Raw genomic sequence first — 24,281 nt, forward strand, 5'->3', positions numbered from 1 at the left:
ATCTCCAGTCCGGAGGAAGGAGATTTCATGGTTTTGGTAGACATAAGGATGCCTAATTACATGTTCCCGTTTAGCCACTGCATCAAGCTACCTGAGGTTTGCAATTCAGGATTGTCATTACCAATTTCAGACGTTGCCGTTTGGTCTGTCCACGGCTCCGAGGATTTTCACCAGGGTGATGGTGGAAATGATGGTTCTCCTTCGCAAGCAAGGAGTCACAATTATGCCGTACTTGGATGATCTCCTGATAAAGGCGAGATCCAGGGACCAGTTGGTGCAAAACATCTACTCTCCCTGACAGTTCTTCAACAACATGGTTGGCTCCTAAACTTGCCAAAATCACAGTTGGTCCCAATGACGCGGTTGTTGTTTCTGGGAGTCATACTGGACACAGAAGAGGCTTTCTTCCAGTGGAAAGGCTATGGAGTTCCAGAGTCTGGTCAAACAAATTCTGAAACCAGCAAGAGTGTTAATCCATCAATGCATTCTGTTGCTGGGGAAGATGGTTGCGGCCTACGAGGCCATTCAGTTTGGCAGGTTCCATGCCAGAGTGTTCCAGTGGGACCTGTTGGACAAGTGGTCCGGATCCCACCTACACATGCACCGGAGGATAATCCTGTCTTCCAAGACCAGAATCTTACTCCATTGGTGGCTGCACAGTTCTCACCTCCTAGAGGGGCGATGGTTCGGGATCCAGGACTGGATCCTAGGGACCATGGATGCAACCCTCCGAGGCTGGGGAGCAGTCACACAGGGGGAAAACATCCAAGGAAGATTGTCAAGTCACGAAAGTTTTCTCCACATAAATGTTCTGGAGTTAAGGGCCATTTAATAACTGCAGACACAGTACGCACTGGGACGGGTGCCCAGCATCCTCTACGGACTAAGAGAAAAGGATTTACCGGTAGGTATTAAAATCCTATTTTCTCTAACGTCCTAGAGGATGCTGGGGACTCCGTAAGGACCATGGGGATAGATAGGCTCCGCAGGAGACATGGGTACTTTAAGAAAGACTTTAGTTCTGGGTGTGCACTGGCTCCTCCCTCTATGCCCCTCCTCCAGACCTCAGTTTGATACTGTGCCCAGTGGAGACTGGGTGCTTTTCAGGAGCTCTCCTGAGCTTTCTGACAGAAAGTATTTTGTTAGGTTTTTAATTTTCAGGGAGCACTGCTGGCAACAGACTCCCTCATCGAGGGACTGAGGGGAGAGAAGCAGCCCTACTCTCCGAGTTGCAAGGTCCTGCTTCTTAGGCTACTGGACACCATTAGCTCCAGAGGGATTGGTACGCAGGATCTCACCCTCGCCGTCCGTCCCAGAGCCAGCGCCTCCGTCCCCCTTGCAGAGCCGGAAGATAGAAGCCGGGTGAGTATGAGAAGAAAAGAAGACTTCAGAGGCGGCAGAAGACTTCATGATCTTCACTGAAGTAACGCACAGCACTGCAGCTGTGCGCCATTGCTCCCATACACCTCACACACTCCGGTCACTGTAAGGGTGCAGGGCGCAGGGGGGGGGGGCACCCTGGGCAGCAATATAAACCTCTTTTTGGCAAAAATATAACACATATATAGCGGAGCACTGTATATATGTATGAGCCCCCGCCAATTTTACAGTTTAAGCGGGACAGAAGCCTGCCGCCGAGGGTGCGGGGCTTCTCCCTCAGCACTCACCAGCGCCATTTTTTCTTCACAGCACCGCTGAGAGGAAGCTCCCCGGACTCTCCCCTGCTTATACCACGGTAGACAAGAGAGTTGAAAAGAGGGGGGGGGCACATAATTTGGTGCAAATTACATGCTGCAGTACTACTGGGCAAACATTAAGTTACTGTGTATTCCTGGGTTATATAGCGCTGGGGTGTGTGCTGGCATACTCTCTCTCTGTCTCTCCAAAGGGCATTGTGGGGAAACTGTCTTCAGAAAAAGCATTCCCTGTGTGTGTGGTGTGTCGGTACACGTGTGTCGACATGTCTGAGGAAGAAGGCTATATTAGAGAGGAGCAGGAGCAAATGAATGTGGTGTCTCCGCCGACAGCTGATTGGATGGATATGTGGAATGTTTTAAATGCTAGTGTAAACTCATTGCACAAAAGATTAGACAAGGCTGAAGCTTTGGGACAGTCAGGGTCTCAACCCATGCCTGATCCTATGTTGCAAGGACTGTCAGGGTCTCATAAGCGCCCACTATCCCAGATTGTTGACACAGATACAGACACGGATTCTGACTCCAGTGTCGATTACGATGATACAAAGTTACAGCCAAAATTGGCAAAATCCATTCGATATATGATTATGGCAATAAAAGATGTTTTGCACATCAGAGAGGAACCCCCTGTCCCTGACAAGAGGGTACATATGTACAAGGTGAAAAAGCCTGAGGTAACCTTTGAGGGGGTCACACGAGCTGAACGAGTTATGTGAAAAAGCTTGGGAATCTCCAGATAAAAGACTGCAGATTTCCAAAAGGATTCTTATGGCGTATCCTTTCCCATCAATGGATAGGTTACGATGGGAATCCTCCCCTAGGGTGGACAAAGCATTAACACGCTTATCCAAGAAGGTAGCCCTCCCGTCCCAGTATACGGCTACCCTCAAAGAGTCTGCTGACCGCAAACAGGAGATTACCCTGAAGTCCATTTATACACATTCAGGTACCTTACTCAGACCGGCAATTGCGTCGGCCTGGGTGTGTAGTGCTGTAGCGGCATGGACGGATACCTTATCTGAGGGGATGGATACCCTAGATAAGGATACTATTTTATTGACCCTGGGGCATATAAGAGATGCTGTCCTATATATGTGTGTATGCAAACTACAGGTGGTGCTGCAGGGCTCACACCCTTTTACTTGTCTTGTAGAGCAACTCTGGAGCTGTTTCTGGGTCCAGCTGCTGCAAAAAATCAGCTTGAATGCTTCAGGGGCTGGGGCATGGCCAACATGAGCCCACACTGATGGGGGGTGGGGGTGTATAAAGCGATTTAGGGGTCATCCAAGCGCAACCCCACAAAGGCCGCCATGCCCTGCGTGACCCTTTTCTCTTTTCATATGCAGACGAGGGTTGCAGCCAACTATGCCCACTGCTTGGATGACATCACTATATGCAAATCCATCTGCTGCAGGCCTTTCCCCAGGAATGCTTGCAGTAGTTGTTGCATTTGGTTTGTTGTTTGGGGGTGCTTCAGTATTAGGCAGCCTTCTGCCTCCCACATTCGTCTGAAAATGTGTTCTCCCTGCAGTTGTTGTTCCCAGATGAGAGTTCCCTTGTGCTTCCTCAGTTGAATCTCCTTAACTTGACAGGGGTGTGCCCGAGCAGCCGCCCTCCACAGCCCTATCCCAACACATACTTATCTTGCATATGAGATCTCTTGATCATGAAGATAGTTCTCACAGGGTGAGGTTCATCCATTACATTTTAAAGTAGGAAGGTACAAATTACATATTCAAATTACATATATGTGCTGGATTCAAATGTTTTCCCCCCTTCCTTTCTCAATTGTGCCCATCAGCAGCTATTCTAATGTTGCTGCCAATGGGTGTGACGCATTTATTTCTTCTGTGGGGTACACTGGACTCCACAAGGATTCACATTGTATATGTACACCAGAGTAGGATCTTGATCTGAGGCACCAACAGGCTCAAAGCTTTTGACTGTTCCCAAGATGCTCAGCGCCCCCTCCTCTATAACCTCGCTTCCATGAACAGGGAGCTCAGTTTGTAGTTGGTGCCTTCAGTAGCAGGCCACTTAACAGGGGGCTGCCTCAGGCAGCCTATTCTTAGCTATTAATTTTGGCAAGAAAAGAAGAACTTTTTTTATAAGAATCTACAAGGGCTGCAGCAGGCTAGGTCTAATAGACCTCTTTACTGCAGCTCCATCACTCCCAGTGGCGCAGTATACTCCCGTGCCCCGGTTGCTGGGTCACTGCAGCGGAGGCTCCGGTTTCTTCCTAAGGTCAGTCACACACACACCGCCCTCCGGGATCACGAGGCCGCTGATGGGGGCGGGCCGTGTGCGCACTGGCGTGGACACTGATTACTGGGCAGCCGCTCCACTAGCCACCAGGGACAGTTAAGGAGCACAGCTCTGGGGTTTTTTCTCCTATATTAACCCCATTTTGTACTACCCGCAGTGCATTGTGATAGGTAATGGGGCCTGATTCAGGTTGGATCGCAATCCAACTGCAAAAACTGCTAAGAGCATACGCATCCGCCTGCATTTTCTGCGGCACCCCGCAGATAATGCGATCACCTCTGCCTGTGAATCGGTGAAGGGGGGAGGGAGGGGGGTCAACAACACTCCATTTCCAAGTCGGAGATGGAGCGGTGCGGGGGCACGGTTTCAAAATGGGGTCGGCAACGGAGAAACAGGAGGCGTGGTCAGAGCAGCTGCATGACATCACATGTGCCGGACTCTGCCAGTGGAGCCCCAGCGTCATGAGGTAGATTTTGTAGAGGCCGGGGAGGACTTCTGTTCCTGGGAACTAGCTGTGTTGTGCAGCTTTATTCCTCTGCCCCTACCTCTGGCAAGAAAGGACGCACCTCGCACTTTCTTGTTTCTTTGTGACCGAAAGGACTGCATTTGATAATGCGGAGCTTTCTTATGCTGTGAGGGAACATAAGGTAAAAAATTTGATTTTCCAACTGTAGCTGTGCGTGTTAATGCTTTGTCCATCCTACGGGAGGATTTCCATCGTAACCTATCCGTTGATGGAAAAGGATACGCCATAAGAATCCTTTTGGAAATCTGCAGTCTTTTATCTGGAGATTCCCAAGCTTTTTCACATAACTCGTTCAGCTCGTGTGACCCCCTCAAAGGTTACCTCAGGCTTCTTTCCCTTGTACATATGTACCCTCTTGTCAGGGACAGGGGGTTCCTCTGTGATGTGCAAAACATCTTTTATTGCCATAATCATATATCGAATGGATTTTGCCAATTTTGGCTGTAACTTTGCATCATCGTAATCGACACTGGAGTCAGAATCCGTGTCGGTATCTGTGTCAACAATCTGGGACAGTGGGCGCTTATGAGACCCTGACAGTCCTTGCAACATAGGATCAGGCATGGGTTGAGTCCCTGACTGTCCCAAAGCTTCAGCCTTGTCTAATCTTTTGTACAATGAGTTTACACTAGCATTTAAAACATTCCACATATCCATCCAATCAGGTGTCAGCGGAGACACCACATTCATTTGCTCCCGCTCCTCTCTAATATAGCCTTCTTCCTCAGACATGTCGACACACGTGTACCGACACACCACACACACAGGGAATACTTTTTCTGAAGATAGTTTCCCCACAAGGCCCTTTGGAGAGACAGAGAGAGAGTATGCCAGCACACTCCCCAGCGCTATATAACCCAGGAATAACACAGTAACTTAATGTTTGTCCAGTAGCGCTGCTGTATGTAATTTGCGCCGAATTATGTGCCCCCCCTCTCTTTTCAACCCTCTTCTCTACCGTGGTATAAGCAGGGGAGAGTCCGGGGAGCTTCCTCTCAGCGGTGCTGTGGAGAAAAAATGGCGCTGGTGAGTGCTGAGGGAGAAGCCCCGCCCCCTCGGAGGCGGGTTTCTGTCCCGCTTAAACTGTAAAATTGGTGGGGGCTCATACATATATACAGTGCCCAGCTGTATATATGTTATATTTTTGCCAAAAAGAGGTTTATCTTGCTGCCAAGGGCGCCCCCCCTGCGCCCTGCACCCTTACAGTGACCGGAGTATGTGAGGTGTATGGGAGCAATGGCGCACAGCTGCAGTGCTGTGCGCTACCTCAGTGAAGATCATGAACTCTGTGGAGCCCGTCTATCCCCATGGTCCTTACGGAGTCCCCAGCATCCTCTAGGACGTTAGAGAAACTAGGATTTTAATACCTACCGGTAAATCCTTTTCTCTTAGTCTGTTGAGGATGCTGGGCACCCGTCCCAGTGTGTACTGTGTCTGCAGTTATTAAATGGCCCTTAACTCCAGAACATTTATGTGGAGACAACTTTCCTGACTTGACCATCTTCCTTGGACGTTTTCCCCCTGTGTGACTGCTCCCCAGCCTCGGAGGGTTGCATCTGTGGTCCCTAGGATCCAGTCCTGGATCCCGAACCATCGCCCCTCTAGGAGGTGAGAACTGTGCAGCCACCAATGGAGTGAGATTCTGGTCTTGGAAGACAGGATTATCCTCCGGTGCATGTGTAGGTGGGATCCGGACCAATTGTCCAACAGGTCCCACTGGAACACTCTGGCATGGAACCTGCCAAACTGAATGGCCTCGTAGGCCACAACCATCTTCCCCAGCAACTGAATGCATTGATGGATTAACACTCTTGCTGGTTTCAGAATTTGTTTGACCAGACTCTGGATCTCCATAGCCTTTCCACTGGAAGAAAACCTCTTCTGTGTCCAGTATGTGTTATGATTCCAGCACTCTGGTCAGAGAAGATCTTATGGCAAGGACCGGAGCACTGGAACGGAATGCTGGGGAAGGGAGCAGGACAGGAAAATAGCCCCTGGCGCCCTAACTCTGTTGTCTCACCCGTGTTGTCAGAAATCCCCTGCGAGACTATGGTTTCTTGAGCCCTTGGCAGCCGCGTTTGAAGGGCGGATTATGTCTGCCCAACTTCGATGCCCCCCGGTCTTAATGAGAGACAAAGGGAAACCCGAGACAGGGTGATAACAAGAGGCCCTCTAACTAAACAACCAGGCCAGGGGCTAAGCAAACTCAAAACTATAATATGTGCGGAGAAACCGCCAGGAAAAAGGACAACCAAAATATCCACTTGTCCAATTCTCCTACCCGGCACCGCCGAGTACCAGAGAGGACTTGTGGAAGCGGAACCCTCCGCAAATGCTCCAAACACAAAATATAAAAGGTAAAGCGGCTGAGCCGCAACACACGGCAGAGCCGCAACTCACGAACACCACTGGATATAAAACGGTGATCAGTCAGGGCTCCAGGGAACCAAACGACCTCTTGGGATGAGATGACAACTCCCGAATACCGGACTTCTGCGGACTGGAATGACCGGATACAGCAGGACTGGAAACAGACTCTCAGCAAACAAAGGCAGCATGCAGGAAGCTATTACCGGCATCTGTGAGAAGCCCTGGGAGTGTATTTAACAAGGAGTCCTCCAATCAGCTGCTAAAGGCTGATTAGAATAAATGCCGTGCAGCTGCCTTGCTGCACGGCCAGAGAGCAGGTGAATATCTTAATTTCCTAAAGCCTAGCAACGGGGAACGCGGTCCACCAGTGGCGTCCCCGTTGCGAGGGTCCGTGCGGCTCAGCGCGCCCAGCGTCTAGCGTTGCTAGGGAGCCGGCGGCTGTACGTGCACGGCATCTCTAGTTGCTAGGCGCCGGGCCGCGCAGACCATCAAGCGGACCCCGGCGCCTAACAGTACCCCCCCCTTGAGGAGGGGTCAAGGAACCCCTAAAGCCAGGTTTCTGAGGAAATTCACGAAAAAATGCCCTCTTGAGCCTCGGGGCATGAAGATCCTTATCCAGGACCCAAGACCTTTCCTCCGGACCATAGCCTTTCCAGTGAACCAGAAAATACAGCCGATCCCGGGACAATTTGGAATCGAGAACCTTCTCTACCAAGAACTCCTGTTGTCCCTGTACATCCACTGGAGATCTACCCTGAGAGATCTTCCGAGGAAATCTACTTGAAGAAACGTATTGTTTCAACAGGGAACAATGAAACGTATTTCCAATCCTGAGAGATCTTGGTAAACGTAACCGAAAGGCAACTGGGTTGACTCTTTTAATAATAAGAAATGGCCCAATAAATTTGGGTCCCAGTCTAGCTGAGGATTGTCGAAGCCTGATGTTGCGAGTCGACAACCACACCCTATCTCCCACCTTAAAAGTGCAAGGACGTCGGAGCCTGTCAGAAAATTTCTTCTCTCGAAAGGCCGCTTTTCTGAGAGCAAGGTGCACCTTTTTCCAAATGGCTCTGAGATGGGAGGTTAAGGTAAGCGAGGAGACTGAGGAATTATGAAAAAAAGAATTAGCTCTGGGGTGAAAACCAAAAACTGAAAAGAATGGAGACTCTTTAGTGGAGGAATGACAAGAATTATTGTAAGCAAATTCAGCCAACGGAAGAAACTCGGACCAATCATTCTGGAGTTTGGCTGAATACAAGCGCAAATATTGTTTCAATGATTGGTTAACTCGTTCGGTTTGCCCGTTGGATTGTGGGTGGTAACCGGATGTTAACGACAATTTCATCTTCAATGAGGCACAAAAACATTTCCAGAATTGTGCGATGAATTGTGGACCCCGATCAGAAACAATATCAGTAGGCAACCCATGAAGCCTGAATACATGGCGGAGAAACAAAACTGCCAACCCTTGGGCAGAAGGCAATCGGGGAAGAGCAATAAAATGAGCCATTTTACTAAAACGGTCCACTACCACCCATATGACTCGGAATCCGGCTGAAAGGGGAAGGTCAACCACAAAATCCATGGAAATATGAGACCACGGCCTGAGAGGAACATTTAAGGGCATAAGTTGCCCGATGGGCAAGGAACGGGGAACCTTATGCTGTGCACAAACCTGACATGAATAAACAAATTCCTTGACGTCTTTAGAAAGACCAGGCCACCATACTGAGCGAGAGACTAACTCCAATGTCTTAGAGACTCCTGGATGCCCTGAAACTTTGTTATCATGGAATTCCGTTAAAACAGTAACTCTCAAAAACTCAGGGACGTAAAGACGACCAGCAGGAGTAATTCTAGGAGCTTGGTGTTGAAGCTGTTTTAACTGGGTAAATAAATCTTGTGTGAGGCCCGCCCAGATGACCGAAGATGGAAGTATGGGGGTAACAGGATTGTTATTGTGAACCGGAAGAAAGCTATGTGACAGGGCATCAGCCTTAGTATTCTTGGAACCAGGCCTGAAAGTGATTATAAATTTGAAACGCGTAAAAAATAATGCCCAACGTGCCTGCCGGGCATTAAGCCGCTTAGCCGATTCAATCTATTGCAGGTTCTTATGGTCAGTCAATACCGAAATAGTATGTTTTGCTCCCTCCAGCCAATGCCTCCACTCCTCGAAAGCCCATTTTACCGCCAGTAACTCCCGATTACCAACGTCATAGTTGGATTCAGCGGAGGAGAATTTCCTGGACATAAAGGCACAAGGATGTAACTCCAGAGACTCCGGATCCTTTTGAGAAAGGATAGCCCCCACTCCAACCTCCGAGGCATCAACCTCCACCACAAAGGGCAATTCCGGATTAGGATGTCTGAGGACTGGAGCCGAGACAAAGGCTTGTTTCAAGGCCCGGAAGGACAACTCAGCTTCACGCGACCAGTTGGTAGGATCCGCTCCTTTCTTTGTCAGAGCTACAATGGGAGCAACCAGGTCAGAAAAAGAATGAATGAACCTCCTATAATAATTCGCAAACCCTAAAAAACGCTTAATTGCTTTTAAATTGGTGGGTTGCGCCCAACTAAGGATGGCCTGGAGTTTCTTTGGTTCCATGGAAAATCCCTGAGGGGAAATTATGTACCCTAAAAAAGATACTTCCGTGACATGAAACTCACACTTCTCCAGCTTGGCATATAAATGATTCTCACATAACTTTTGAAGAACCAGACGCACCTGGGTAACATGTTGTTCCATTGATTTAGAAAAAATCAGGATGTCGTCTAAGTAAACGACCACGAATTTCCCTAGGAAGTCACGGAGCACATCGTTAATGAGGTCTTGAAAAACTGCCGGAGCATTGGACAGGCCGAACGGCATCACCAGGTATTCGTAGTGACCCGACTGAGTACTGAAGGCCGTTTTCCACTCATCTCCAGATTTAATTCGGATGAGGTTGTACGCTCCTCTAAAGTCAATTTTAGAAAAAATCACAGCAGAACGTAACTGATCAAAGAGTACAGAAATCAACGGCAAAGGATAGGTGTTTTTAACTGAGATCTTATTCAGGGCTCTAAAATCAATGCAAGGTCTAAGCGAGCCATCCTTTTTCTCCACAAAGAAGAAGCCTGCACTTAAAGGAGATTTTGATGGTCTAATAAATCCTTTCTCAAGGCTCTCCTTTACATAATCATTCATAGCCGCAGTTTCTGGCCCGGATAATGCATATAATCTTCCCTTTGGCAAAGCGACACCAGGAATTAACTCAATAGCAAAATCATAAGGCCGATGGGGAGGCAGAATGTCTGCATTGCCTTTGGAGAAAACATCAGCAAACTCCTGGTATTCCACCGGAATGAGTTCTGGAATGATAGCTGCTACTCTGACTGGAAACGTGATACATTCCTTATCACAAAAAGTACCCCAATGTGAAATCTCCCCCGACCGCCAATCAATGGTGGGATTATGAAAGGCCAGCCAAGGGTGACCCAGAACAACTGGAACTGCTGGGCAATGTGTAAGAAAGAACTCGATTTTCTCGGAATGTAGAGCTCCTACTGTAAGTAGTACAGGGGGTGTACGGAGAGAAATATTCCCATTAGACAGCGGACTCCCATCTAAGCCATGCATGGTGACACACCTACCCAAAGGTAACTGAGGAATGCCTAAGGCCTTAGCCCAAGTTAAATCCATAAAGTTTCCTGCAGCTCCACTGTCAACAAAAGCCGACACCAAAGAACTGAGGCTGCCAAAGGAAACTTTAACTGGGACTAAAAGGGAGTTATTCGAGGAGATAAGCTGCAGACCTAGGTGAACCCCCTCACAATTCACCTGGTCAAAGCGTTTCCCGACTTGTTCGGACAATTACGAGCAAAATGTCCCTTACCCCCACAGTACAGACAAAGACCAGAATTTTGCCTTCTGGCTCTTTCTTCAGGAGACAGCCGGGAGAGACCCATCTGCATGGTCTCCTCTACGTCTTCAGGAATGGAATATACACACGGACTTGACCTTACAGGTGCTCCTTTTTCAGCCCTCCGCTCTCTGAGACGACGATCAATCTTAATAGAAAGCTCCATGAGTTTATCGAGAGTCTCAGGAGCGGGGTACTGAAGGAGACTGTCTTTTATAGACTCTGATAAGCCGAGGCGAAACTGACTGCGCAGGGCTGGGTCATTCCAGCCACAGTCGTTCGACCAACGGCGAAACTCCGTACAATAAACCTCTGCAGGATTTCTACCCTGTCTGAGAGCGCGCAACTGACTTTCAGCGGACGCCTCTCTATCAGGGTCATCATACAAGAGCCCTAAAGACTCAAAAAAAGCGTCAATTGACAACAATGCCGGATCCTCTGCTCTTAAACCAAATGCCCAGGTCTGAGGATCCCCCTGGAGCAAAGAAATAATAAACCCGACCCGCTGAGATTCAGTACCCGAGGAAGTCGGTCTTAAACGAAAATAAAGTTTACAGGATTCTTTAAAATTAAAAAACTCTTTTCTATCACCAGAAAAACGGTCAGGCAAATGCATCTTTGGTTCAGGGACTACCCTTGGGGAAGCTCGCAAAAGATCTTCCTGCGACTTCACCCGAAGAGAAAGATCCTGAACCATCTGAGTAAGTTCTTGAATCTGGCTGACTAAGAGCTGGCCAGGATTTGGCCCTAAACCTGTTGGATTCATGAGGCCGATAAACTCTCACAAAACTGAATGAGAAAAAATTAAACCCCGTTTAATTTTAAGTTTTGGTATGGCCGGTAAATAAAAAAAAATAGCCCCTGGCGCCCTAACTCTGTTGTCTCACCCGTGTTGTCAGAAATCCCCTGCGAGACTATGGTTTCTTGAGCCCTTGGCAGCCGCGTTTGAAGGGCGGATTATGTCTGCCCAACTTCGATGCCCCCCGGTCTTAATGAGAGACAAAGGGAAACCCGAGACAGGGTGATAACAAGAGGCCCTCTAACTAAACAACCAGGCCAGGGGCTAAGCAAACTCAAAACTATAATATGTGCGGAGAAACCGCCAGGAAAAAGGACAACCAAAATATCCACTTGTCCAATTCTCCTACCCGGCACCGCCAAGTACCAGAGAGGACTTGTGGAAGTGGAACCCTCCGCAAATGCTCCAAACACAAAATATAAAAGGTAAAGAGGCTGAGCCGCAACACACGGCAGAGCCGCAACTCACGAACACCACTGGATATAAAACGGTGATCAGTCAGGACTCCAGGGAACCAAACGACCTCTTGGGATGAGATGACAACTCCCGAATACCGGACTTCTGCGGACTGGAATGACCGGATACAGCAGGACTGGAAACAGACTCTCAGCAAACAAAGGCAGCATGCAGGAAGCTATTACCGGCGTCTGTGAGAAGCCCTGGGAGTGTATTTAACAAGGAGTCCTCCAATCAGCTGCTAAAGGCTGATTAGAATAAATGCCGTGCAGCTGCCTTGCTGCACGGCCAGAGAGCAGGTGAATATCTTAATTTCCTAAAGCCTCGCAACGGGGAACGCGGTCCGCCAGTGGCGTCCCCGTTGCTAGGGTCCGTGCGGCTCAGCGCGCCCGGCGTCTAGCATTGATAGGGAGCCGGCGGCTGTACGTGCACGGCGTCTCTAGTTGCTAGGCGCCGGGCCGCGCAGACCATCAAGCGGACCCCGGCGCCTAACAGTATGACTCCCAAAAACAACAACCGCGTCATTGGGACCAACTGCGATTTTGGCAAGTTTAGGAGCCAACCATGTTGTTGAAGAACTGTCAGGGAGAGTGCAATGTTTTGCACCAACTGGTCCCTGGATCTCGCCTTTATCAGGAGATCATCCAAGTACGGGATAATTGTGACTCCTTGCTTGCGAAGGAGAACCATAATTTCCGCCATCACCCTGGTGAAAATCCTCGGAGCCGTGAACAGACCAAACGGCAATGTCTGAAATTGGTAATGACAATCCTGAATTGCAAACCTTAGGTAGCTTGAGGCAGTGGCTAAATGGGAACATGTAAGTAGGCATCCTTTATGTCTACCAAAACCATGAAATCTCCGTCCTCCGGACTGGAGATTACTGCCCTGAGAAATTCCATCTTGAAATTGAATTTCTTTAGGAAGAAATTGAGGGATTTCAGATTTAAGATTGGTCTGACTGAGCCGTCCGGCTTCGGGACCACGAAGAGGCTTGAATAAAAACCTTCTCCCTGCTGACTAAGGACAATTTGAACAATCGGTGAGGGGGAACGTCTTGAAACCCCAGTTTGTACCCTTGGGACACTATTTGTAAAACCCACGAGTCCAGGTCCGAATGAATCCAGAACTGACTGAAGAGTTTTAGACGTGCCCCCACTGGTGTGGGCTCCTGCAAGAAAGCCCCAGTGTCATGCAGTGGATTTGGCAGAAGCAGAGGACAATCTCTGGTCCTGCGATCTTGAAGAGGCTACAGACCTCTTCCTTTTCCTTCCTCTACCTGCAAAGAAAGGGGAATCTAAACTTCTTGCATATCTATTGGGCCAAAATGACTGCGGTAGATAATGATGCGTCTTCATCCGTTGACAGGGAACATAGGGCAAGAAGGTTGACTTACCATTGAAATGAGGATGCATCTTGCTGCCTTTCCAATGAAGCAAGTTTAATTTAGTAATAGGTGAAAAACCATCCTTACAAAGGTGTTAATCAGAGACTTGGCTTTGTGGACACTTTTCAGAGAACAAATTTGTTAGCATAAAAATAAAGCCAGAAAATGAAGAGCTGTTTAATCACTCAATTGGATTTTTCTGCCAGCATATTTTTTTTCTCTGCAACCCACTGCTAAATTGTGCTTCCTAGCTGTTTTTATAAAATCACTGAATCAAATCTAACTCTGATTACATCAGAGAAGGCCAGGTACCCTACACCGTAACAGGGGGTTTGAAATTTTGACTTGTCTACTTAAAGATCACCAAAATCTCATAACAAGGGAAATTAGGTCCCTGGGTGGGATTGAACCACCAACCTTATGGTTAATAGCCGTACATACTAACTGATTGCGCCACAGAGACACTTTGCAAAAGTCCATACTGACAAAGGCTAATAAGCATTCATCTAAAACGTTTCCTAGAAAAACTTTAAAAAGTCAATAATCTGGAGAGTTTTTGTAAGATGTTTCTTCCATCAACCAATGAAGAAACACATTGGTACTTTCCCATGATGAGTGAGTGCTTCAGGATCTCTTGCACTTACATGTGCAGCAGAGTACTGCAATGGAAGCATGCTGGGCCCATAACCCAGAGGTAGGCAGATTGAAACTATCCTCTGCTATATGCATTTTTTATTGTTAATTAAAGTAATCCAAAACTGGGATTGATATTTTGTCTCTTTTATTTTTACTTAAAGTACAATAACTTTTACCATTTTAATTTGTTTTAATAGTATATTGACAGTATTGTTTTCTTTCAAAAATCCACTTCATTTTCTTTACCCTATTATTAAAATGGTAATTGACAAAAACAAACTACATTGTCACCAGAAGAGCAATACAAAATGTACAAGTGATATATTAAAATCATCTTTCCAGCTTGAATTTCAATGATGCATTGGGGCAACGATTTTGTGAGAAAACATCTTCACCCTTAAATAAAGATTTTCTTAATTCCTTACCTGTGTGCTAATTAGATATCACCTTGTTTTCACATTAAACAGACTTCCACATGAGAAAGCAGCAAGGATGCAGTGGCGTTAATGTTTCCTGGTGTCAACCTGTATTATTTCAGTAGACATTGAAATGAGGATACATCTTGCTGCCTTTCCAATGAAGCAAGTTTAATTTAGTAATAGGTGAAAAAACATCCCTACAAAGGTGTTAATCAGAGACTTTGCTTTGTGGACACTTTTCAGAGAACAAATTTGTTAGCATAAAAATAAAGCCAGAAAATGAAGAGCTGTTTAATCACGCAATTTGATTTTTTTGCCAGCATATTTCTTTTTCTCTGCAACCCACTGCTAAATTGTGCTTCCTAGATGTTTTTATAAAATCACTGAATCAAATCTAACTCTGAATACATCAGAGAAGGCCAGGTACCCTACACCATAACAGGGGGTATGAAATTTGACTTGTCTACTTAAAGATCACCAAAATCTGATAACAAGGTCAATTACGTCCCTGGGTTGGATTGAACCACCAACCTTTTGGTTAATAGCCGTACACACTAACTGATTGCGCCACAGAGACACTTTGCAAAAGTCCATACTGACAAATGCTAATAAGCATTCATCTAAAACGTTTCCTAGAAAAACTTAAAAAAGTCAATAATCTGGAGAGTTTTTGTAAGATGTTTCTTCTATCAACCAACGAAGAAACACATTGGTACTTTCCCATGATGAGTGAGTGCTTCAGGATCTCTTGCACTTACATGTGCAGCAGAGTACAGCAATGGAAGCATGCTGGGCCCATAACCCAGAGGTAGGCAGATTGAAACTATCCTCTGCTATATGCATTTTTTTGTTTGTTAATTAAAGTAATCCAAAACTGGGATTGATATTTTGGCTCTTTTATTTTTACTTAAAGTACAATAACTTTTACCATTTTAATTTGTTTTAATAGTATATTGACAGTATTGTTTTCTTTCAAAAATCCACTTAATTTTCTTTACCCTATTATTAAAATGGTAATTGACAAAAACAAACTACATTGTCACCAGAAGAGCAATACAAAATGTACAAGTGATATATTAAAATCATCTTTCCAGCTTGAATTTCAATGATGCATTGGGGCAACGATTTTGTGAGAAACATCTTCACCCTTAAATAAAGATTTTCTTAATTCCTTACCTGTGTGCTAATTAGATATCACCTTGTTTTCACATTAAACAGACTTCCACATGAGAAAGCAGCAAGGATGCAGTGGCGTTAATGTTTCCTGGTGTCAACCTGTATTATTTCAGTAGACATTGAAATGAGGATGCATCTTGCTGCCTTTCCAATGAAGCAAGTTTAATTTAGTAATAGGTGAAAAACCATCCTTACAAAGGTGTTAATCAGAGACTTGGCTTTGTGGACACTTTTCAGAGAACAAATTTGTTAGCATAAAAATAAAGCCAGAAAATAAAGAGCTGTTTAATCACTCAATTGGATTTTTCTGCCAGCATATTTTTTTTCTCTGCAAACCACTGCTAAATTGTGCTTCCTAGCTGTTTTTATAAAATCACTGAATCAAATCTAACTCTGATTACATCAGAGAAGGCCAGGTACCCTACACCATAACAGGGGGTTTGAAATTTTGACTTGTCTACTTAAAGATCACCAAAATCTGATAACAAGGTCAATTAGGTCCCTGGGTGGGATTGAACCACCAACCTTTTGGTTAATAGCCGTACATACTAACTGATTGCGCCACAGAGACACTTTGCAAAAGTACATACTGACAAAGGCTAATAAGCATTCATCTAAAACGTTTCCTAGAAAAACTTTAAAAAGTCAATAATCTGGAGAGTTTTTGTAAGATGTTTCTTCCATCAACCAACGAAGAAACACATTGGTACTTTCCCATGATGAGTGAGTGCTTCAGGATCTCTTGCACTTACATGTGCAGCAGAGTACAGCAATGGAAGCATGCTGGGCCCATAACCAAGAGGTAGGCAGATTGAAACTATCTTCTGCTATATGCATTTTTTTTTGTTAATTAAAGTAATCCAAAACTGGGATTGATATTTTGGCTCTTTAACTTTTACCATTTTAATTTGTTTTAATAGTATATTGACAGTATTGTTTTCTTTCAAAAATCCACTTCATTTTCTTTACCCTATTATTAAAATGGTAATTGACAAAAACAAACTACATTGTCACCAGAAGAGCAATACAAAATGTACAAGTGATATATTAAAATCATATTTCCAGCTTGAATTTCAATGATGCATTGGGGCAACGATTTTGTGAGAAACATCTTCACCCTTAAATAAAGATTTTCTTAATTCCTTACCTGTGTGCTAATTAGATATCACCTTGTTTTCATATTAAACAGACTTCCACATGAGAAAGCAGCAAGGATGCAGTGGCGTTAATGTTTCCTGGTGTCAACTTGTATTATTTCAGTAGACATTGAAATGAGGATGCATCTTGCTGCCTTTCCAATGAAGCAAGTTTAATTTAGTAATAGGTGAAAAACCATCCTTACAAAGGTGTTAATCAGAGACTTGGCTTTGTGGACACTTTTCAGAGAACAAATTTGTTAGCATAAAAATAAAGCCAGAAAATGAAGAGCTGTTTAATCACTCAATTGGATTTTTCTGCCAGCATATTTTTTTTCTCTGCAACCCACTGCTAAATTGTGCTTCCTAGCTGTTTTTATAAAATCACTGAATCAAATCTAACTCTGATTACATCAGAGAAGGCCAGGTACCCTACACCGTAACAGGGGGTTTGAAATTTTGACTTGTCTACTTAAAGATCACCAAAATCTGATAACAAGGTCAAATAGGTCCCTGGGTGGGATTGAACCACCAACCTTTTGGTTAATAGCCGTACATACTAACTGATTGCGCCACAGAGACACTTTGCAAAAGTACATACTGACAAAGGCTAATAAGCATTCATCTAAAACGTTTCCTAGAAAAACTTTAAAAAGTCAATAATCTGGAGAGTTTTTGTAAGATGTTTCTTCCATCAACCAACGAAGAAACACATTGGTACTTTCCCATGATGAGTGAGTGCTTCAGGATCTCTTGCACTTACATGTGCAGCAGAGTACAGCAATGGAAGCATGCTGGGCCCATAACCCAGAGGTAGGCAGATTGAAACTATCTTCTGCTATATGCATTTTTTTTTTTGTTAATTAAAGTAATCCAAAACTGGGATTGATATTTTGGCTCTTTAACTTTTACCATTTTAATTTGTTTTAATAGTATATTGACAGTATTGTTTTCTTTCAAAAATCCACTTCATTTTCTTTACCCTATTATTAAAATGGTAATTGACAAAAACAAACTACATTGTCACCAGAAGAGCAATACAAAATGTACAAGTGATATATTAAAATCATATTTCCTGCTTGAATTTCAATGATGCATTGGGGCAACGATTTTGTGAGAAACATCTTCACCCTTAAATAAAGATTTTCTTAATTCCTTACCTGTGTGCTAATTAGATATCACCTTGTTTTCATATTAAACAGACTTCCACATGAGAAAGCAGCAAGGATGCAGTGGCGTTAATGTTTCCTGGTGTCAACTTGTATTATTTCAGTAGACATTGAAATGAGGATGCATCTTGCTGCCTTTCCAATGAAGCAAGCTTAATTTAGTAATAGGTGAAAAACCATCCCTACAAAGGGGTTAATCAGAGACTTGGCTTTGTGGACACTTTTCAGAGAACAAATTTGTTAGCATAAAAATAAAGCCAGAAAATGAAGAGCTGTTTAATCACTCAATTGGATTTTTCTGCCAGCATATTTTTTTTTCTCTGCAACCCACTGCTAAATTGTGCTTCCTAGCTGTTTTTATAAAATCACTGAATCAAATCTAACTCTGATTACGTCAGAGAAGGCCAGGTACCCTACACCATAACAGGGGGTTTGAAATTTTGACTTGTCTACTTAAAGATCACCAAAATCTGATAACAAGGTCAATTAGGTCCCTGGGTGGGATTGAACCACCAACCTTTTGGTTAATAGCCGTACATACTAACTGATTGCGCCACAGAGACACTTTGCAAAAGTACATACTGACAAAGGCTAATAAGCATTCATCTAAAACGTTTCCTAGAAAAACTTTAAAAAGTCAATAATCTGGAGAGTTTTTGTAAGATGTTTCTTCCATCAACCAACGAAGAAACACATTGGTACTTTCCCATGATGAGTGAGTGCTTCAGGATCTCTTGCACTTACATGTGCAGCAGAGTACAGCAATGGAAGCATGCTGGGCCCATAACCAAGAGGTAGGCAGATTGAAACTATCTTCTGCTATATGCATTTTTTTTTTTGTTAATTAAAGTAATCCAAAACTGGGATTGATATTTTGGCTCTTTAACTTTTACCATTTTAATTTGTTTTAATAGTATATTGACAGTATTGTTTTCTTTCAAAAATCCACTTCATTTTCTTTACCCTATTATTAAAATGGTAATTGACAAAAACAAACTACATTGTCACCAGAAGAGCAATACAAAATGTACAAGTGATATATTAAAATCATATTTCCTGCTTGAATTTCAATGATGCATTGGGGCAACGATTTTGTGAGAAACATCTTCACCCTTAAATAAAGATTTTCTTAATTCCTTACCTGTGTGCTAATTAGATATCACCTTGTTTTCATATTAAACAGACTTCCACATGAGAAAGCAGCAAGGATGCAGTGGCGTTAATGTTTCCTGGTGTCAACTTGTATTATTTCAGTAGACATTGAAATGAGGATGCATCTTGCTGCCTTTCCAATGAAGCAAGTTTAATTTAGTAATAGGTGAAAAACCATCCCTACAAAGGGGTTAATCAGAGACTTGGCTTTGTGGACACTTTTCAGAGAACAAATTTGTTAGCATAAAAATAAAGCCAGAAAATGAAGAGCTGTTTAATCACTCAATTGGATTTTTCTGCCAGCATATTTTTTTTTCTCTGCAACCCACTGCTAAATTGTGCTTCCTAGCTGTTTTTATAAAATCACTGAATCAAATCTAACTCTGATTACATCAGAGAAGGCCAGGTACCCTACACCGTAACAGGGGGTTTGAAATTTTGACTTGTCTACTTAAAGATCACCAAAATCTGATAACAAGGGAAATTATGGCCCTGGGTGGGATTGAACCACCAACCTTTTGGTTAATAGCCGTACACACTAACTGATTGCACCACAGAGACACTTTGCAAAAGTACATACTGACAAATGCTAATAAGCATTCATCTAAAACGTTTCCTAGAAAAACTTAAAAAAGTCAATAATCTGGAGCGTTTTTGTAAGATGTTTCTTCTATCAACCAACGAAGAAACACATTGGTACTTTCCCATGATGAGTGAGTGCTTCAGGATCTCTTGCACTTACATGTGCAGCAGAGTACAGCAATGGAAGCATGCTGGGCCCATAACCCAGAGGTAGGCAGATTGAAACTATCCTCTGCTATATGCATTTTTTTTTGGTAATTAAAGTAAACCAAAACTGGGATTGATATTTTGGCTCTTTTATTTTTACTTAAAGTACAATAACTTTTACCATTTTAATTTGTTTTAATAGTATATTGACAGTATTGTTTTCTTTCAAAAATCCACTTCATTTTCTTTACCCTATTATTAAAATGGTAATTGACAAAAACAAACTACATTGTCACCAGAAGAGCAATACAAAATGTACAAGTGATATATTAAAATCATCTTTCCAGCTTGAATTTCAATGATGCATTGGGTCAACAAATTTGTGAGAAACATCTTCACCCTTAAATAAAGATTTTCTTAATTCCTTACCTGTGTGCTAATTAGATATCACCTTGTTTTCACATTAAACAGACTTCCACATGAGAAAGCAACAAGGAAGCAGTGGCGTTAATGTTTCCTGGTGTCAACTTGTATTATTTCAGTAGACATTGAAATGAGGATGCATCTTGCTGCCTTTCCAATGAAGCAAGTTTAATTTAGTAATAGGTGAAAAACCATCCTTACAAAGGTGTTAATCAGAGACTTGGCTTTGTGGACACTTTTCAGAGAACAAATTTGTTAGCATAAAAATAAAGCCAGAAAATGAAGAGCTGTTTAATCACTCGATTGGATTTTTCTGCCAGCATATTTTTTTTCTCTGCAACCCACTGCTAAATTGTGCTTCCTAGCTGTTTTTTTATAAAATCACTGAATCAAATCTAACTCTGATTACATCAGAGAAGGCCATGTACCCTACACCATAAGAGGGGGTTTGAAATTTTGACTTGTCTACTTAAATATCACCAAAATCTGATCACAAGTTTAATTACGTCCCTGGGTGGGATTGAACCACCAACCTTTCGGTTAATAGCCGAACACACTAACCGATTGCGCCACAGAGACACTTTGCAAAAAGTGCATACTGACAAAGGCTAATAAGCATACATCTAGAACGTTTCCTAGAAAAACATTAAAAAATCAATAATCTGGAGAGTTTTTGTAAGATGTTTCTTCCATCAACCAACGAATAAACACATTGGTACTTTCCCATGATGAGTGAGTGCTTCAGGATCTCTTGCACTTACATGTGCAGCAGAGTACTGCAATGGAAGCATGCTGGACCCATAACCCAGAGGTAGGCAGATTGAAACTATCCTTTGCTATATGCATTTTTTTTGTTAATTTAAGTAATCAAAACTGGGATTGATATTTTTGCTCTTTTATTTTTACTTAAAGTACAATAACTTTTACCATTTTAATATGTTTTAATAGTATATTGACAGTATAGTTTTCTTTCAAAAATCCACTTAATTTTCTTTACCCTGTTATTAAAATGGTAATTGACAAAAAAAAACTACATTGTCACCAGAAGAGCAATACAAAATGTACAAGTGATATATTAAATTCATCTTTCCAGCTTGAATTTCAATGATGCATTGAGGCAACAATTTTGTGAGAAACATCTTCACCCTTAAATAAAGATTTTCGTAATTCCTTACCTGTGTGCTAATTAGATATCACCTTGTTTTCACATTAAACAGACTTCCACATGAGAAAGCAGCAAGGATGCAGTGGCGTTAATGTTTCCTGGTGTCAACCTGTATTATTTCAGTAGACATTGAAATGAGGATGCATCTTGCTGCCTTTCCAATGAAGCAAGTTTAATTTAGTAATAGGTGAAAAACCATCCCTACAAAGGTGTTAATCAGAGAATTGGCTTTGTGGACACTTTTCAGAGAACAAATTTGTTAGCATAAAAATAAAGCAAGAAAATTAAGAGCTGTTAAATCAAGCAATTTGATTTTTTTGCAAGCATATTTCTTTTTCTCTGCAACCCACTGCTAAATTGTGCTTCCTAGATGTTTTTATAAAATCACTGAATCAAATCTAATTCTGATTACATCAGATAAGGCCAGGTACCCTACACAATAAGAGGGGGTTTGAAATTTTGACTTGTCTACTTAAATATCACCAAAATCTGATAACAAGGTCAATTACGTCCCTGGGTGGGATTGAACCACCAACCTTTTGGTTAATAGCCGTACACACTAACTGATTGCGCCACAGAGACACTTTGCAAAAGTACATACTGACAAAGGCTAATAAGCATTCATCTAAAACGTTTCCTAGAAAAACTTAATAAAGTCAATAATCTGGAGAGTTTTTGTAAGATGTTTCTTCTATCAACCAACGAAGAAACACATTGGTACTTTCCCATGATGAGTGAGTGCTTCAGGATCTCTTGCACTTACATGTGCAGCAGAGTACAGCAATGGAAGCATGCTGGGCCCATAACCCAGAGGTAGGCAGATTGAAACTATCCTCTGCTATATGCATTTTTTTGTTTGTTAATTAAAGTAATCCAAAACTGGGATTGATATTTTGGCTCTTTTATTTTTACTTAAAGTACAATAACTTTTACCATTTTAATTTGTTTTAATAGTATATTGACAGTATTGTTTTCTTTCAAAAATCCACTTAATTTTCTTTACCCTATTATTAAAATGGTAATTGACAAAAACAAACTACATTGTCACCAGAAGAGCAATACAAAATGTACAAGTGATATATTAAAATCATCTTTCCAGCTTGAATTTCAATGATGCATTGGGTCAACAAATTTGTGAGAAACATCTTCACCCTTAAATAAAGATTTTCTTAATTCCTTACCTGTGTGCTAATTAGATATCACCTTGTTTTCACATTAAACAGACTTCCACATGAGAAAGCAGCAAGGAAGCAGTGGCGTTAATGTTTCCTGGTGTCAACTTGTATTATTTCAGTAGACATTGAAATGAGGATGCATCTTGCTGCCTTTCCAATGAAGCAAGTTTAATTTAGTAATAGGTGAAAAACCATCCTTACAAAGGTGTTAATCAGAGACTTGGCTTTGTGGACACTTTTCAGAGAACAAATTTGTTAGCATAAAAATAAAGCCAGAAAATGAAGAGCTGTTTAATCACTCGATTGGATTTTTCTGCCAGCATATTTTTTTTCTCTGCAACCCACTGCTAAATTGTGCTTCCTAGCTGTTTTTTTATAAAATCACTGAATCAAATCTAACTCTGATTACATCAGAGAAGGCCATGTACCCTACACCATAAGAGGGGGTTTGAAATTTTGACTTGTCTACTTAAATATCACCAAAATCTGATCACAAGTTTAATTACGTCCCTGGGTGGGATTGAACCACCAACCTTTCGGTTAATAGCCGAACACACTAACCGATTGCGCCACAGAGACACTTTGCAAAAAGTGCATACTGACAAAGGCTAATAAGCATACATCTAGAACGTTTCCTAGAAAAACATTAAAAAATCAATAATCTGGAGAGTTTTTGTAAGATGTTTCTTCCATCAACCAACGAATAAACACATTGGTACTTTCCCATGATGAGTGAGTGCTTCAGGATCTCTTGCACTTACATGTGCAGCAGAGTACAGCAATGGAAGCATGCTGGGCCCATAACCCAGAGGTAGGCAGATTGAAACTATCCTCTGCTATATGCATTTTTTTGTTTGTTAATTAAAGTAATCCAAAACTGGGATTGATATTTTGGCTCTTTTATTTTTACTTAAAGTACAATAACTTTTACCATTTTAATTTGTTTTAATAGTATATTGACAGTATTGTTTTCTTTCAAAAATCCACTTAATTTTCTTTACCCTATTATTAAAATGGTAATTGACAAAAACAAACTACATTGTCACCAGAAGAGCAATACAAAATGTACAAGTGATATATTAAAATCATCTTTCCAGCTTGAATTTCAATGATGCATTGGGGCAACGATTTTGTGAGAAACATCTTCACCCTTAAATAAAGATTTTCTTAATTCCTTACCTGTGTGCTAATTAGATATCACCTTGTTTTCACATTAAACAGACTTCCACATGAGAAAGCAGCAAGGATGCAGTGGCGTTAATGTTTCCTGGTGTCAACCTGTATTATTTCAGTAGACATTGAAATGAGGATGCATCTTGCTGCCTTTCCAATGAAGCAAGTTTAATTTAGTAATAGGTGAAAAACCATCCTTACAAAGGTGTTAATCAGAGACTTGGCTTTGTGGACACTTTTCAGAGAACAAATTTGTTAGCATAAAAATAAAGCCAGAAAATAAAGAGCTGTTTAATCACTCAATTGGATTTTTCTGCCAGCATATTTTTTTTCTCTGCAAACCACTGCTAAATTGTGCTTCCTAGCTGTTTTTATAAAATCACTGAATCAAATCTAACTCTGATTACATCAGAGAAGGCCAGGTACCCTACACCATAACAGGGGGTTTGAAATTTTGACTTGTCTACTTAAAGATCACCAAAATCTGACAACAAGGTCAATTAGGTCCTTGGGTGGGATTGAA

The 24,281-nt window shown here is 42.6% G+C and overlaps 2 non-coding genes across 2 annotated transcripts; both read right to left on the reverse strand.

Annotated features, from left to right (window-relative positions):
- Positions 1 to 20,750: 20,750 nt before the first annotated feature.
- TRNAN-AUU (transfer RNA asparagine (anticodon AUU)) lies at positions 20,751 to 20,824 on the reverse strand. The gene has a single exon. It is a non-coding gene; the product is annotated as a tRNA-Asn (tRNA).
- A 2,266-nt stretch (positions 20,825 to 23,090) lies between these two features.
- On the reverse strand, positions 23,091 to 23,164 carry TRNAN-AUU (transfer RNA asparagine (anticodon AUU)). Its single transcript has one exon. It is a non-coding gene; the product is annotated as a tRNA-Asn (tRNA).
- Between the last annotated feature and the right edge of the window lie 1,117 nt (positions 23,165 to 24,281).

Source organism: Pseudophryne corroboree, unplaced genomic scaffold, assembly GCF_028390025.1.
Source record: "Pseudophryne corroboree isolate aPseCor3 unplaced genomic scaffold, aPseCor3.hap2 scaffold_1957, whole genome shotgun sequence".
Classification (NCBI taxonomy): domain Eukaryota; kingdom Metazoa; phylum Chordata; class Amphibia; order Anura; family Myobatrachidae; genus Pseudophryne; species Pseudophryne corroboree.